Below are 12,183 nucleotides of genomic sequence, written 5' to 3'. Positions count from 1 at the left end.
AAAAAGAAGTATGTACTTTTCGGAAAGGTTTTCTACTCCAATAAAAAGAGTCAGATTTGTGAGAAAACCCTGCTCCCCAATCCCTGCTTGGGGATATGTCCCTGTGAAACAGCTACAGCCACTGTGTGACCCCAAGGGAACACTCAGCTGACCCACTGAGAATGAGATGGGAAGAATTTGGATTCTCTATGATACTGTTGAGCACTGAACCAGCTCTGAGCCTTCCTTCATGAGAAAAATATACTCTTGTCATATAAACACTTTTATTTATTTGTTTATTGGAATGGCAGCTGAGAACACCCTAACTAAAATATATGAGCTCTATCAAACTTTTACACAGCTCGAACATCCCAGATAATGTCAGTGGTTTCAGAACCCAGAAATAGTTCAAGAGGTTTGAAACTAATTTTGCATAGTCTTGCATAATCTTGTAAGTACAACCAAATACTTTCATATAGCATTTCTGGAGGGAAATTTGTCTTTTAATCCTATACAGCAGTTGGCCTATTGAACTGTTTCAATGATGAAATAGACACAGAAATTCTTTTCTTTTTTATTGTTGTTGAGGTAGAGTTGATTTATAATGTGTTAATTTCTGCTATACAACAAAGTGATTCAGTTATACATATAAATGCATACATTCTTTTTCATATTCTTTTACATTATGGTTTATCACAAGATACTGAATATAGTTCGTTGTGCTATACAGCAGGATGTTGTTTGCCTGAACTGTGGTGTTGGAGAAGACTCTTGAAGAGTCCCGTGGACTGCAAGGAGATCCAACCAGTCCATCCTAAAGGAGATCAGTCCTGGGTATTTATTGGTAGGACTGATGTTGAAGCTGAGACTCCAATACTTTGGCTACCTGATGACTCATTTGAAAAGACCCTGATGCTGGGAAAGATTGAGGGCAGGAGGAGATGGGGACGACGGAGGATGAGATGGTTGGATGGCATCACCAACTCAGTGGACGTGGGTTTGGGTGAACCCCGGGAGTTGGTGATGGACTGGGAGGCCTGGCGTGCTGCAGTTCACGGGGTCGCAAAGAGTCGGACATGACTGAGCGACTGAACTGAACTAAACCCCAAATTCCTAGGCCATCCCTCTCCCGTCCCCCACACCCCCACCACTTGGCAACCGCAAGTCTGTTCTCTGTATCTGTGAGTCTACAGAAACCACTGTTTTGTTTTTTTTTTTGCCATATGGTAATTCTGTATTTATTCTGTCCATTAGTAACTACTATTTGATAACATTTATAAGATTAATAAAACTTAATATAAAAGAAGTTCAACCTACTTTTTTTTTTAAACATTTCATTACTGGATATTAATTAGAAAGATAGTCTAAATTAGCATGGTCGAAACCTTTATGTCAAAAATTTATAACAAATGTTTGGTATATAGCCACATAGAATTAAGTTTTTGGTGTAAAGTTATTTGGCTTCAAGAAAGAACATTTGGTTTACTTCACTAAAAGGAATATCTCTCAGTGCTGGGATGGCCTCTTCTTGGTCTTTCTTCTGCTGTTGATTTTTGGCATAGTTATCTGTGATATTATGATTGGAGTCGAGTGGAGAGGTACTCATCATGTTTATTACAAATAAGAGGACGTAACTGATGATTACGGTAAAGAGGAGATACAAAGGTAGAGCAACGGTCCAATACTTTTGAGGTCAATAAGTTAAGCCTAAGGAGTTTAGCCAAGATTCAGGAATAAAAGCCCACACAAGATACAGCATGAAACCAAATTGGGAGCTTAAGAAAAGAACAAAACCATAAATCGCTCTTTCTGGCAATGGCGACGGTGAATTTTCCACCATTTTCCCTCTGGCTTTAGAAATTCTTGGGTCCTCCAAGCACCGACTACCCCTGCAGCACGTTCGGCCACCTCAGGGCCGAGGCCTCGGCGCACGCAGACCAGGGGATCCGCAGGAGCGGGAGAGAGTGAAACCACTGTCTTTAAGAAAGACGCTCCAAACAAATTATCTGCAAAACTGAATCACATTTCATTTTTTCCTGCCAAGATACCTTAGAGAAAACACAGAGTATGCTGAATCTTTTTCCCTCCTCTTTTACCTAGTGAGGTGATTATGGAAATTGTTATGACTATGATTCTTAATTCTTAAGCCTTTGATCTCTTGTAAAAACTAAAATGGGATTTATGACCAGATGGCTGTGATTGAAATGGAGCAGGATCCTTGCCCCACCCCACTCCCATGTCCCCAGCCTGCCTTTTGTCTGTGGGAAAATGTTAGCCAATGAATAAGTTTAGGAAGTGAGAAAATACAAAAACAAAAGAAAACAGTCAAAGGAGACCAAATAATAATAATGTAGTCATTAAGCATAGTCAAGGACCTTTAGTTCCTTCTGAAGGACAATAGATAATATTCTGAGCATATCCTGTGAGCTGTCTTATAGATACTGAAACCCCTACCAGGGGGAAGAAGCTAATTACACGATGACCAGACTGTAGCCATGACATAAGCTACCACAATTGGAAGACCTGGCCTCAAAGAAATGCAAACAAACTGACCCTGGAACTGAAGATTAACTGTAACTAAAACAACCAAAATGACACTGGTCAGACCATAGATGACCAATTCCAGGATGACTGTCTTTAAAGACTCTGTCTTTAAATGTTCTTGCCCACTGACTGTCAGGGGAGGGTAGTCAGTCTTTGCCCACCCTACCTCCTACTTGTTGCCAGCATCCAAAATAAAGCAAACTTTCCTTTCCACCAACCTGGACTCTTTATTGCCTTTTAAGCGGGGAAGCACCCAGAAAACACTTTTGGTAATATTATAATTGGTTCAGATTTTATTGAAACGTTTGCACTGTTTGTTGTCTATATCACACTGATAGTTAAGCTTCCTCCTGCTTATGTTGTGAGGTGTTAGGTGATCATCCAATTTTCAGTTGTTTGTTTTTTTTTTTCCTAGCCCTTCTTGTTTGTGTTCCTGTCAGCTGATGTAATTCAATGCTAGCAAGTTAATGAGCTGTTTTCAGTGCGATTCAGGGCATTCAAAAAATGAAAGAGCTTTGGGACTTCCCTGGTTGTCTAGGGGTTAAGACTGCACTTCCACTGCAGGGAGCACTGCAGGTTCAATCCCTGGTCAGGGAAATAAATTTTTTTTTTAATTAAAGCTAAGTGAAATATATGTCGCCAATTAAAAAACAAACAAACACTCTTACACCTGTGTTAGGTGAATGATTCCGTGCCAAGGAAAGGTGAAATGTATGCAGATAACTCAAGTGTAGGAGTTTAGGAGTCAAGGTCAGACAAATCTAGTTACTGGAGGGAACAGAGGGCAATTACAGAGGGCAATAACCTCCCTGTGAAACTGGGAGGGAAATGGAGTTATCAGGAACTCAGGAACAGAGCAAGGGTCAGTCAGGAACAAGCAGATGGGCATATCTTAGTTACTAAAAATCCAGAAACCAAGGTCAAGGCAGTTGTAGGAAAGAGCAAGACCAATCTATTCTGAGCTAATGAATTTCCAACAAGAGTTTGAGAGTTGGAAGCTTCCCGCCCACAGCATCATCCCTAGAGTGAGACGCAACCCTGAGCCTGGAGGAGGGAGGTGGGAAGAATCAGGAGTCAAGGAAGAGTTCTAAGACAAGTTCATTATATTAACAAATAAACTGCTCCCTCAGAACCTCAGCTGCAGTCTGAAAAGGCTGACAAACTACTTCTCTAAGAAGAGGACCTATTTACTTCCAAGATCTAAATGGAGCTGACTCTGGGAAAAAAAACTATGAAGACAATGTCTTGTGTTCAGTGTGTGTAAACTCTCCTCCAACCCCCAAGTTAAGCACAGTCAAGGACCTGTAGTTCTTTCTCAAGGGCAATAGATAATATTCTGAGCCATATCCTATGAGCTGTCTTATAGATACTGAAATCCAGAAAACAAAACACATTCAGAAATCAAAACACATTCACTTCAGAAGCCTGGCCCATCCAAGAAGTCCAAAGTGCCCATGCGCTATCACCTAACTAAACCCCTCTTAGTAAGCACTTGGCCTTAACTTCCAAAGTAACTGAGAATCAGTTACTATTTGTTCATCTGGAGAACATAAAAAGAAGTTAATCTCTGCTGGGATTAGCGTGAGTGAATCCATCCCTCAAGACCACAGATGACAAGTGTGTGTCAGCTCAGAAGTCATGCTCTTGAAGAGGGATGTCCTGCAGAAGAACATGAGGCCAAGGTGGGTACGGAAGCTTGGATCTAGTTTCCTCCTGGTCTGTGCACATTTGTCTTAGAACTAAGATTCTATCTTTCTAGTGTTCTGTCATTTTATCTCTCAGCAACACCCACAGGACTTCCCCTAATAAACGTGTGTGTGTGTGTGTGTGTGTGTGTGTGTGTGTATGTGAGTCTGTGTGTGAGTGTGTGTGTGTGTGTGTGTTTGGTTGTGCTGGGTCTTCATTGCTGTGTGCAGGTTTTCTCGAGTTGTAATGTATGGGCTTCTTGTTGCAGTGGCTTCTCTTGTGGAGCACAGGCTCAGTAGTGGTGGCCCATGGGCCTAGTCGCTCCACAGCAGGTGGGATCTTCCCAGGTCAGGGATCGAACGCACGTCCCCCACTTCGGCAGACAGATTCTTAAGCACTGGACCACCAGGGAAGTCCCCACTAAAATATTCACTGGAGACACAGAGTCAAATCTTGGTGAGAATCAATGGCCACCTTATTTTCTACTAGTTGGATCAGCAGGACTGCTGTTGATGTTCTCTGCTTTTCCAATTTGACTTCTCATTTTCATTTCCTCTCCCACCTTCCAAGTTTACTTTAGGTGCACCTGCTCTCGAACAAGAGCATGGAAATAAATCCCAGAGTTTACACTAGGAGGATCAGAGCATCCTGTTAACTCCGAAACATGCCTTCCGCCTGGGAATGGAAATATAAATGAATCCCCAGGCACCACTGATTTAGTGAGCTGAGACAGTGAGAGAGAGTAAGCTGTGCTTAACACCAGCCCATGGCAAAGCTGTCACCAGGGCCTTCCTCTTTTCATGATATCCTAGACATGTATCAGTTTCATTTGGTTATTTCACAGAGTTCTATAAACAGGGCCAGTATAGTCAGAGCAGGGTTGAAAACATTTCAGTTGCACTTGTTTCTCATTGTCTGCATGTGTTTTCCCAAAGGCTGCTTTCTCAAAGGGAGGCTAGGGAGAGGATTTTTCTGTTTTCTCTCTTGCTGCTTCCTACATAGTCAATGAGAACATGAGAAATATATGAACAATTTTTAGTTTTGTCCCTTCCCATTTTGCTTAGGAACTCACAAGCTAGAGAAATTGTTTTCTGATCTAACTCCACCTGGACTTGGGTGGTACTTGGGAACCTAAGTCAACCACTATAGGTTGTATCTACCCCTTCTCTCAGGTTAGGTAAGGGGTGTTGCCACCCAAGAAGTGGAATGTGTTTATTTTTCCTTGGCCACTCAGAAAAGCAAAACTTTGTTTTAAATGTCACTATCAAATCACAATATCATTATAAATCTTACATATAGAGGTGGATCACTTATATATCTTGACAATCATATAGCCCAAGGGTTCTTGACCCCGGCTTGGAGGAGTCTATTAACCCTCAAAGTGTGAATATACAGGTGGAAGTTGTGCCTGGTAGGCTATGTAGACAATGAGATGGCTATTTCTCTTTCTTTCCCAGAAATCTGAAAATGTAAGGAACAAGCCCCCCAAATATGGAGGCTCTTGGGAGACCAGTTTTCTTAGACTCATAATTCTGCCTCCAGTTTGAGCTCCAGTCCTTGGTGCTTTCTTTTACAAGGGGCCTAGCGATGGAGTCAAGAAGAATGAAGTCCAGACCTCACATATAGGGAGCCCTGAAGAAATGTTAAATGAATCAACGAACACAAGAATGACTCTAGGTTGAAATGTTAGTTGTTGTTTTGGGTTCTTTGTTGCTGTTGCTGTTTCCCGGGTGGTTTTTTTTTTTTTAAACCATACTGCGCAGCATCTGGGATCATACTTCACCAACCAGGTAGTGAACCAGGGGCCACCTGCAGTGGAAGTGCAGACCCCGAACCATTGAATTTCCAGGAAATTCCCTGAAATGTTAGTTTTCTAAGGCATTTAATTAAATAGAAGTCTGCAGAATTCATCTCCCCATCCCTCTTCCTAACACTATTCCAAATTTCTGAACAATGCAATTGAGAGGGATTGAGAGGTCAAGAATGGACCCTCCTGGTTTTCATCCAATCAGCAGACTACATCTCTCTCCCTGGCCTTCACCGTTGGTTTAGGACAAACACAGTACCCAAGTCAGGGTGGGGCTGGGAGGTCAAGAAGACTACATTTATGAGTTTTATTTAAGTTTTGAGGATGCCTTTGAGGCATCTCTCTTTTCTGCTGAGTTTATATCTGGAAATATGTAGGCCCAGAAGCTTCTGGAAACTAATCCTAAGGTAATAGAACCAATGAATGGAAAGCGAGGATTTACTGATTTTATTTGAGCCCTGGGTCAAACTTTTTTCAAAGCTGGACTTTACACTAAGTTCATCTGTACATTTTCCTTATTGTTTAAGTCACTTTGAACTTGCTTTCTGTTTCTTTCTGTGGAAAGATCATTAGCTGATATAAGCTTATGTGATTTGCAGGAAGTTGAAACACAATACGCATTTATGGGGATTTCCTAACTCCCAAACTGTCATTTAACCAAAAGACCATTCTCCTCATAATATCCCCAATAAGGCAGAATTATATACTTGTACACAATGCATGAGACATAATGAATTTGTGTAAAAGTAATTACCTATGGTAGCTATGGTCCTATCAGAAGTTGATTGCAACACAATAATTAAGAATCAAGGAACCTGAATGTCCATGGCCCTGGAGACATTACCAAGGCTCTTAGGAAAGAGTGCTGCCTAAAGTGACATTTAAATCTTCTTTCATGTTCCTTAGTCATATTGTGACAGGCAGTTCCTGCTTAAAAGAACATAGTTGCTTCTCTGATACAATTATTTTCCACTAAAAACAAAACAAGAAAGAAAAAGAGATTGTTTAAATAATAAGTCAGTGATTTATTAATGCTATCAGATAACACAATCCTGACAATTAGAAAATCAGATTCAAGCTCTGAATTGCTCCAGTTTTGCCCTAGAAGTTGTCTGGCAAACATACCAGCCTGCGGCTGATGTGAACAGAGGGAAATGGTCCTGATCACTGTTTGTGAGACATCTTTGTTCAAATAAAGATGAAGTATGGAAAACTAGGCACTACTATTCTTTTAGCCCACATTTCCTTATTCAGTGAAGGATGCCCTAGACTTCAGGATATGGAAAGTATTTTGTTTACCACCATTATTTCTGACCTCTGAGGGGCAACATTTTTTTTTATTTATAGAATTTCTGGAGAATCGTGACTTTTCGGGTTTACAAAAGTTCATTTTTTAACTAGTTTCTTTTTAAAAAAGAATCTGGAGAATCCCATGGACAAATGAGCCTGCATGCTGCAGTCCATGGGGTTGCAAAGAGTTGGACACAACTAAGCAACTAACACTTACTTACACTTAAAGAAAACTCTGGATATTTTTGATGGTGAATTTATGTGTTAAGCAAACATCACAATATAACAGAAAGAAGGTCTCACCAGGAGTGGAACACTCTCTGATCAGTTTATATATATCTTATTAACCTTCTGCATAGACTAAATTTCCCAGTCTTTGTAGGTACCAGTTTCCTCATCTGGGAACAGATAGCTGATCTTGAGAGTCCCTTCCCTATAGATGGAGAAGTCTATAAACAATATGCTTATCCTACTATAATATCTAAAACTATAATTTGAAACTACACATCCTCTACAGCTTTAATCCTTCATAGTTCTGTTCAATTGCTCAGTAGTGTCCGACTCTTTGCAACTCCATGAGCCACAGGACGCCAGACTTCCTGTCCATCACCAACTCCTGGAGATCACCCAAACTCATGTCCGTTGAGTTGGTGATGGCATCCAACCATCTCATCCTCCATCGTCCCCTTCTCCTGCCCTCAATCTTTCCAGCACCAGGGTCTTTTCAAATGAGTCAGCTCTTTGCATCAGGTGGGCAAAGTATTGGAGTCTCAGCTTCAACATCAGTCCTTCCAATGAATATTCAGGACTGATCTCCTTTAGGATGGACTGGTTGGATCTCCTTGAAGTCCAAGAACTCTCAAGAGTCTTCTCCAACACCACAGATCAAAAGCATCAATTCTTTGGCACTCAGCTTTCTTTATCATCCAACTCTCACATCCATACATGACTACTGGAAAAACCATAGCCTTGACTAGATGGACTTTGTTGGCAAAGTAATGTCTCTGCTTTTTAATATGCTGTCTAGGTTGGTCAAAACTTTCCTTCCAAGGAGTAAGTGTCTTTTAATTTCATGGCTGCAGTCACCACCTGTAGCGATTTTGGTGCCCCCAAAAATAAAGTCAGCCACTGTTTCCACTATTTCCCCATCTATTTCCCATGAAGTGATGGGACCGGATGCCATGCTCTTAGTTTTCTGAATGTTGAGCTTTAAGCCAACTTTTTCACTCTCCTCTTTCACTTTCATCAAGAGACTCTTTACTTCTTCTTCACTTTCTGCCATAAAGGTGGTGTCATCTGCATATCTGAGGTTATTGATCTTTCTCCCAGCAATCCTGAGTCCAGTTTGTGCTTCTTCCAGTACAGCACTTCTCACGATGTACTCTGCATATAAGTTAAATAAGCAGGGTGACAACATACAGTCTTGATGAACTCCTTTTCCTACTTGGAACCAGTCTGTTGTTCCATGTCCAGTTCTAACTGTTGCTTCCTGACCTGCATACAGGTTTTTCAAGAGGCAGGTCAGGTGGTCTGGTATTCCCATCTCCTTCAGGATTTTCCACAGTTTATTGTGATCCACACAAAGGCTTTGGCATAGTCAATAAAGCAGAAATAGATGTTTTTCTGGAACTCTCTTGCTTTTTCTAAGATCCAGTGGATGTTGGCAATTTGATCTCTGGTTCCTCTGTCTTTTTTAAAACCAGCTTAAACATCTGGAAGTTCACAGTTCATGTACTGTTGAAGCCTGGCTTGGAGAATTTTGAGCACTAGTTTACCGCATGTGAGATGAGTGCAATTGTGCAGTAGTTTGAGCATTCTTTGGCATAGCCTTTCTTTGGGATTGGAATGAAAACTGATCTTTTCCAGTCCTGTGGCCACTGCTGAGTTTTTCAAATTTGCTGACATATTGAGTGTAGCACTTTCAGAGAATCCTCTTTTAGGATTTGAAATAGCTCAACTGGAATTCCATCACCTGCACTAGCTTTGTTTGTAGTGATGCTTCCTAAGGCCCACTTGACTTCACATTCCAGGATATCTGTTTCTAGGTGAGTGATCACACCATCGTGATTATCTGGGTCATGAAGATCTTTTTTGTACAGTTCTGTGTATTCTTGCCACTTCTTCTTAATATCTTCTGCTTCTGTTAGGTTCATACCATTTCTGTCCTTATTGAGCCTATCTTTGCATGAAATGTTCCCTTGGTATCTCTAATTTCTTGAAGAGATCTCTAGTCTCCCATTCTGTTGTTTTCCTCTATTTCTTTGCATTGATTGCTGAGGAAGGCTTTCTTATCTCTCCTTGCTATTCTTTGGAACTCTGCATTCAAATGAGAATATCTTTCCTTTTCTCCTTTGCTTTTCACTTCTCTTCTTTTCATAGCTATTTGTAAGGCCTCCTCAGACAACCATTTTGCCTTTTTGCATTTCTTTTTCTTGGGGATCGTCTTGCTCCCTGTCTCCTGTACAATGTCATGAACTTCCATCCATTGTTCATCAGGCACTCTATCAGACCTAGTTCCTTAAATCTATTTCTCACTTCCACTGTATAATCTTTAGGGATTTGACTTAGGTCATACCTGAATGGTCTAATGGTTTCCCCCACTTTCTTCAATTTAAGTCTGAATCTGGCAATAAGGAGTTCATGATCTGAGCCACAGTCAGCTCCCAGGCTTCTTTTTGCTGCCTGTATAGAGCAGATCTCCATCTTTGGCTGCAAAGAATGTAATCAATCTGATATTGATGTTGGCCATCTGGTGATGTCCATGTGTAGAATCTTCTCTTGTGTTGTTGGAAGAGGGTGTTTGCTATGACCAGTGCATTCTCTTGGCAAAACTCTATTAGCCTTTGGGCTGCTTCATTCCGTACTCCAAGGCCAAATTTGCCTGTTACTCCAGGTGTTTCTTGACTTCCTACTTTTGCATTCCAGTCCCCTATAATGAAAAGGACATCTTTTTTGGGTGTTAGCTCTAAAAGGTCTTGTAGGTCTTCATAGACGCAATCAGAAATAAATTGTCAGGTATAGGATGACATACTCAGAAGGATGTTTGATTAGGGAATCAAACACCTCAGATTTGGTAGGAGATTTCAGTTTTATTAAAAAAAAAAAAGCTGGGCCTAAATTTTGAGTTTCAGATTATTAATACTATCAAGGTTGACCGAAAAATAGTAAAGTATAAGATATTGTTCTTAAGTCTGCTTTGCCCTTGTATAAGGAAATTCTTTCTGGCCCCTCTTTGGTTAGAGTTCTTCATGATAGCTATAAATAGAAAAATTATAGGGTGTATTACTTTAGCATATTACATGTCCAAGGGGCCTAAATATTTAATAGATGGCTTCACGTGACATCCTTTGAGCTTCAAATTTGAGTTAAATTAGTAAGTTCCTTTGTAAGAGACATATAAAACAAAAGTAAACCCAGACCCACAGGAGACTGATGGCTTACCCTTTCTATAACTAAAAACAGTTTTTTGTTTTTAAACAGAGCTCTGTGGGGTTTACATTTTTAAATTAAATTAAGTAGAAAAATCAATACAAAAAACTAAATGTATAGTGTATTTGTGCCAAGTCACCTTCAGTCATGTCTGACTCTGTGAGGCCCTATGAACTGTAGCCTGCCAGGCCCCTCTGTCCATGGAATTCTCCAGGCAAGAAAACTGAATTGGGTAGCCATTCCCTTCCCCAAGAGATCCTCCCTACCCATGGATTGAACCCTGGTCTCCTGCATTACCTTGTGGCTCAACTGGTAAAGAACCTGCCTGCAATGCAGGAGATCTGGGTTCGATCCCTGGGTTTGGAAGATCCCCTGGAGAAGGGATTCCCACTCCAGTATTCTGGCCTGGAGAATACATGGACTGTATAGTCCACGGAGTTGCAAACAGTCGGACACAACTGAGCGTCTTTCACTTTCACTTTCTCCTGCATTAAAGGCAGATTCTTTACTGTCTGAGCCACCTGGGAAGCCCAGAAAGAGCAAACCTATACGTAAAATAGACAATCAACAAGGACCTATTCTATGGCACAGGGAACTCTACTTGAAATTCTGTAGTAACCTACATAGGAAAAGAATCTGAAAAAGAATGGATATATGAATATGTATAACTGAACCTCTTTCTGTACACCTGAAACTATCACAACATTGTAAATCAACTATACCCTATATAAAATAAAAATTAAATTAAAAAAGAAAAATTAAATCCATGTCACTAGCCCTGTGCCACTAGAAAGGATACTCAAACATTGAGATTATATAATCACATATTCAAACCCTCCAAGAGCTGCTCAAAATAATACTGTATTTTAGTTTGCTTTATATTTGGAACACAGTTTTCTGCTGGTTTTAATTGATTTCCATTTAACAAAAGAAGCATATGTCTTCACCATATGACTAAACTTGTTTAGGAACTTAATGCCAGTCTTTGTGGCCATGGAGTCTACTTTCTGCTTGAAGATATTCTCCCTTCAAAACCAGTTGCTCTCCTAGCCTGCTTACAGTTGTTATTTTAGGCCTATATACATGTATGTATGTGTATATGTATATATACTTGTCCTTGTTATAGATACAATAGCTTCTCAAATTTACCTAAGGTTACTAATTAGAATACAAAAATATTATCTTATGTTCCCATAAGTCTATTTCCCATTAGTTTAGCTTTTCAAATAAAAAAAAATAGTTCTTTTGAAAACAATACATCTATACCTTCTTCTGATTATTTTTCAACTAAGTGAATCAGAAAAATGTGCATCAAAAAAATTGCCTATCCTTTGCCCCCATTAAAAAAAAAACCCAATTTGGGTTTTTTTCTATTCTGGAAACTTCCAAGGATATACAAAGTAAACAAAGTATAATGAACTTCATGTACCCATCATCCAGTTTCAATA

The 12,183-nt window shown here is 40.2% G+C and overlaps 1 pseudogene; it reads right to left on the bottom strand.

The window, feature by feature from the left end:
* Positions 1-1,366: 1,366 nt before the first annotated feature.
* On the bottom strand, positions 1,367-1,879 carry LOC136173559 (phosphatidylinositol N-acetylglucosaminyltransferase subunit P pseudogene; annotated as a pseudogene).
* Between the last annotated feature and the right edge of the window lie 10,304 nt (positions 1,880-12,183).

Source organism: Muntiacus reevesi, chromosome 8 (genome assembly GCF_963930625.1).
Source record: "Muntiacus reevesi chromosome 8, mMunRee1.1, whole genome shotgun sequence".
Taxonomy (NCBI): Eukaryota; Metazoa; Chordata; class Mammalia; order Artiodactyla; family Cervidae; genus Muntiacus; species Muntiacus reevesi.
The sequence above is the reverse complement of the archived record's forward strand: the minus strand, read 5'-3'. Positions and strand labels throughout refer to the sequence as shown.